The sequence below is a fragment of the Micromys minutus genome (genome assembly GCF_963924665.1).
Source record: "Micromys minutus genome assembly, chromosome: 13".
Taxonomy (NCBI): domain Eukaryota; kingdom Metazoa; phylum Chordata; class Mammalia; order Rodentia; family Muridae; genus Micromys; species Micromys minutus.
In genome coordinates this window covers 55,968,945-55,974,944 of record NC_137982.1, presented here as the reverse complement: position 1 = coordinate 55,974,944, position 6,000 = coordinate 55,968,945, and positions in this window count along the sequence as shown.

The window sequence follows — 6,000 nt, the reverse complement described above, 5'->3', positions numbered from 1 at the left end:
TTGTGCAGGTCTTGTACATACGCTCACACATGCCTTTCTTTTTTTTCTTTATATTTATTTTATATGTATGTTTTGCCTGCATGTATATATGTGCGTCACATGCGTGCACTGTTCATGGAGGTTAGAAGAGTTATTGGGTTCCCTGAAACTGAATCACAGACAGTCTTAAGTCATTATGTGGGTTCTGAGAATTGAATCCAGTCTTCTGGAAGAGCAGCCAGTGCTCTTAACCACTGAGCCACCTCTCCAGTTCCCATTCTTCCTCTCTCTCTCTCTCTCTCTCTCTCTCTCTCTCTCTCTCTCTCTCTCTCTCTCTCTCTCTCTCTCTTCCTCTCAAGATTTACTCCATTAGGCCAGGTATGGTGGTGCACACCTTTGATTCTAGCACTTCAGAGGCAGAGGCAGAAGGATCTCTGTGAGTTCAAAGCCAGCTTCGTCCAGGACAGTGAGTTTCAGGACAGCCAGAGTTACATAATGACCTCCTACCGCAAAAGAAAAAACAAAACAAAACAAAGCAAAGCAAACAAAAGGTTTACTTTATCGGGCTGGAGAGATGGCTCAGCATTTAAGAGCATTTGCTACTCTTGCAAAGGACTCAGGTTCCATTCCCAGCACCCGCATGGCAGCTCACAATCATCTGTAATTCCAGCACCCACTTCTAACTTCCACAGGTACCAGGCATGCACACGGTACATATACATTCATGTCGACAAAACTGTCATACACATAAAACAAAAACAAATAAGTCTTTAATAAAAAAAAATGATTTTTATCTGTCTACATGTCTTTCGGAACAAAGGCTAGAAGAGGGTGCCAGGTGGTCCACTTTGCTAAACTGATGTTATGCGTGGCTATACACTGCCACGTGGGTTTGAGCAGCAAACACTCTTATCCGCTGAGTCATCTCTTTAGTCCCCCTGCTTTTCGGTTTTGGTTTGGGTTTTTGTCTTTTGAGGCAGTCATATAGCCCAGACTGGCCCTGAACACCTAATCCTTCAGCCTCTGCCTCTGCTGAGTGCTCGGGCTGGCCCCCACCACACCTGGCATAGATCTATTTCAATGTAGCACTCCCAGAGGATTCCCAAGGCTGTGAACTTAGATCTATCTGTCCCTTACTCCTTCCAAACCCTCCAGGGGAGGGACATGCTTTTCTAAACTAACTCTAAGAACAAGGTGTGAGCGCAGTGAATAGCTGGACCTCCTCTCAGCGTCGGGATGCTAGAGAAAAGAGGCACATAATGTATGGTAATCCTTCAGGCTTCCATGGTTCCCAGCCACTGCCACCACAAAGGTCCCAAGGCCAGCTGGTTCAGAGAGCCGGTAGGAATCCTGCCAGCTCTGAAGACATCTTCCACCATCCCACAGCCCAGTAGTTCGCACATGCACGGTTTTCTCTTCAGCGAGGAAGGGCCTCTGAAGCAAAGGTTTGATGCATTTCTAACTGTAATGGGGTTAGGACCAGTTCCCTCTCTGAGTTACCATCGGGAGTCCCAAGGAAGAGTAGCCAACTTTCTAAATGGTAAAAAGGAGGCTGTTTTTAGAGACATGCTGAGCTGCTGCCTTCAAAGTGGTTCAAGGAGCGCATTCAACACTCTAAACATTGTCTTCAGAGCCACCCTTGACTCTGATTGGTCAGCCTGTTTGATGACCCAAAGTCTCTCCCAATATGAGTATGTGTTACCCTGTGAGGCCACTCCTTAGAACCCCAGGCACTGTTTGAGAAAGGGCTGCATGAAAATAGTGACATTGTTTTCTGTGGCAGATACCTGTCTTTATGTCACAGCCCTGTGTGTACCCATCTCCTCTCCCTGCCTCCTAACAAAAGCCCTAAATTATTCCCCAGCTATAGAAAGTAAGTTTGAGACTCTGCTGCAGGGGTTTTGCCTCCCTTTCTCCCAGCACCCACTCTGGCACTGAGATCGACCCAGGCTCCATTTGTTCCCCTAATGAGTCTTAAGTGTTTGGCTTGGGTGCCTGCCAGTCCTGCTTGTACAGGGAGGAGGGGGTGGGAGAGAATGGGACAGAGCTTGTGTCAGCCAGCCATGCTAGGTCCTGGGAGGACTGGCAGAGGCTCCCTGACACCAGGAGCGCAGTCAGGCAACCCCCTTGAGGCCCAGTGCTCTCCTTTCTCCTCTACTTCAGAGACTTCCCCAAATGCGCACTCCTGAGGCACACTTCCTATGTTGGATTCCTGGGGGGAACCCAGGAAAGCGCATGGTTTTTTTTCTACTGTTGTGTGTGTGTGTTGGGGGCGGGGTATGGATGTATATGCACATGTATCTAGCCAGCTTGCTCATGGATTCTGTCTCCACCTTCCCAGACTAGAACTCACCGGACATTGAAGTAGGTTCTGAGGAGCCTCAAGCTTGCTCGGCAAGCATTTTAACCACTAACCCCATCCCCCCAGTTCTGGAATGCTCATTTGTAATCAGAACCCCAGAAGATAGTGATATACAGTGAAGATTAAAAATTCATTCTTTAAAGATTGGGGAGATAGTTCAGAGATTAAAGTACTTGCCACCTAATGGACAGAAGTTTGGAACTCCAAAGGGCAGGTAAATGCCTGAGGATATGTTTGTATTTACAGCCATGGAAAACAGAAACAGGGGACCCCTGGACAGGCTGGCTACCGAAACTAGCTTGTAAGCTCAGGCATGAATTGAGATACCTTGCCTCAAAAAATATGGTAGAAGGACAATAAAAGATTCTCAACATCAGCCCCAGTCTTCTATTTGAGCATATGCACATATGCCAACACATGCACATGCGTCCTACTAACACTTCCCAACATGCATACACACATGCAAACATATGAGATGTGGGGTGGTGCTTTACAAAAATGTGTTCTATAACATCACAAGAAGATTTTATGTAGTCACAAATAAAAACTGAATTATAACTTTTGCAAAGAAATGGATTGTAACTAGAAACCATTGTATTATATAGAATAAGCCTGATTCAGAAAGACAAATACCACATCTTTTCTCACATATGCAGAACCTAAATTTAAAATGGTGTGTGTGTGTGTGTGTGTGTGTACATATGCTAGGGAGATGGTTCATTCTATCAGTAAAAGTATTTGCCACATAAGCATGAGAATCTGAGTTCTGATTTCAGCAGCATGTATCTGTAATCTTAGTGCTGGGAAACAAAGACAGAAAGATCCCAGGAGTAGCTGGCCTCCCTGGAGTAGCTGGCCTTCCTGGAGTAGCTGGCCTGCTGGCCTCAATGGATCAGTAAGCTCCAAGTTTAGTTACAAAGTCAGTCTCAAAACCTAAGGAGGGGGCCAGAGAGATGTATCAGCAATTTAGAGCACTTATTGCTTCTACACAGGACTTGGGTTTGATTCCCAGCACCCATACAGTGGCTCATTCCATCCTGTAATTCTAGTTCCAATATCCTCTTCTGACCTCCTCCAGTGCCAGGCACATGCATGGTGCACAGATATACACAGGCAAAATTTCATACATATGAAGTTAATAAGTCTTTTTTTTTAAGATGGAGAGTAATTGATAGAATCACTACTGTTAATTGTTAATTGCTGGCTTCCATATACATGTATACATGTGCGCGCGTGTGTGTGCGAGCTCGTACACACACACACACACACACACGCATGAACATATACGATCAACATTACATATGTGCACATGGGTCGTGAAATTAGAATTAGGATAGAAGAGATGGACAGGAAGGGGCAGCCAGGAAGGAGAGCCCGGAGGAACGCAGCACAGTAGCACATATGTACACCACTGTGTAGGACTCTGGGATCATGTGAGATAGTCAATAAACACAAAGCGCTTTACAGCTGTGATGGAATGCTGACGAACATGAACTGGGAATGGGTAGGGTTTATTTGGTTTGCAAGTCACGTTGCATCATCAAAGGGTGTCAAGGTACAAGACCCAAAGAACCACACTGGAGTGAAGCTGGCTCTAAAAAGTCTAAAGTGGAGATGTAGCTGACAGGGAGCCTAGGTGAAAACAGACAAAGCCTGTCATTCCAGGAACCAATCCTCTGGCAAGAGGGACGACTTTTCTACCAATATCTTAGCCACATAATGAGACTACATTTCCCAGTTGGCCTTGCAGTTCCTAAGAGTTGAATCTCAACCAACGGGATCTAATCTAGGTTTCTAAGTCCCACATGTTTGCATCTCCTATAATGAGATTCATATGTTGAAATCAAAATCTCCAGTGTGGTGTCGATAGAAGATGGAACTGTATGAAAGGTGGTTAGGTCACAGGGATAGAACTTTCCTGAAGGGCATCTGAGCTCTTACGGGGGCCCAAATTCAGCTGCCTTGTTCCCTCCATGCAAGGCAGAGCAAGATATAAACCGCAAAATAGGCCTTCCTCAGATCCAAAATCTTTCAGTGCCCCTGTCTTGTGCATTTTTTAACCTCCCAAACTGAGCTATGTTGTGTACCTGCTATCTAGTTCATAGAATTTCCTATGGCAGTTTGTGACATATGTATTTTGGTTTTCCAACATGGTTTTTGGTCTGTAGCTTCCTCCCCTAGAGAGTTTCAGTGGCCGCTGGTATGATGTGATTCGCCTTGTCTATGGTAGGTCTTCAGAGACACCCACTCCAGAGGTCCTCTGCTTTACCTTTCAAGGAAGGAAAGTGGAAGGGAAGGCTCTGATAACGCTCCCCAGCCCGCCTGTTGGCAGCCATGTCTATACGATGACATCTAAGAAAACCTTCTGACTGATGGTGGTCAGAAGCTCAAGTGAAAAGACAAAAAGTTTGGCTGACGAGCCCCTAAGCAAAGAATTGAAGGAACAACCTGGCTTTTGTTTAATTCTTACAGTAAAACACAGAAATGATTTAAGGATGGGATAATGAGGCAGATGTTATAGTTTTAATCTGAAATGTGTCCCCAGCTTCTGGGGGCTGAAGCCTGCCCCTGGCCTGATTTATCTCTGCTTCCAGGTCTGTTCTACATGACCCACCACGGGCCATACCCCTCGGCTTTGCCTTCTGCAGCATGGCAGACTGTGACCCGAAACCAGGAGCCAAAAGAAGCCTTCCCCACCCTTCCCTTGTCTCTGCCACTGCACACAAAGCATGGTGTGTTCAGGAGGGAACACCAAGAGTGTGGTCAGGTGACCATCCCATACGGACAGCAGTAAGAACCAGCCAAGTGCTACGCGTCCAGACAGTGGGAAACAAACTACCCTGTGGCATTTCAGCTGAGCCTTCCATGGAAGGCCAAGACTGTTAGGACCTGGGCAACAGAACCACCTTAAGGAAGGGTTCAGGAGCACCCATGAGGTCACTGCACACCCACTGCACACTGACTGCACACCCACTGCACACCCACTACACACCCACTGCACACTGACTGCACACCCACTACACACCCACTGTACACTGACTGCACACCACTGCACACTCACTGTACACCCACTACACACCCACTATACACCCACTACACACCCACTGCACACTGACTGCACACCCACTGCACACTGACTGCACACCCACTGCACACTGACTGCACACCCACTACACACCCACTGTACACCCACTGTACACCCACTACACACCCACTGCACACTGACTGCACACCCACTGTACACCCACTGCACACTGACTGCACACCCACTACACACTCACTGTACACCCACTGTACACTGACTGCACACCCACTGCATACCCACTGCACACCGACTGCACACCCACTACACATCCACTGCACACCCACTACACACCCACTGCACACCCACTACACACCCACTGCACACCCACTGCACACTGACTGCACACCCACTGCACACTGACTGCACACCCACTGCACACCCACTGCACAATGACTGCACACCCACTGCACACTGACTGCACACCCACTGCACACCCACTGCACACTGACTGCACACCCACTGCACACCCACTGCATAGCACCACTGCAAGGCTGTACTCACTCTTCAGCAGTGTATTTCTTGCGTCTTCAGGTTCCGCTCCAGTGGGCCCGGTTACACTGAAGGCTGCTCTCAC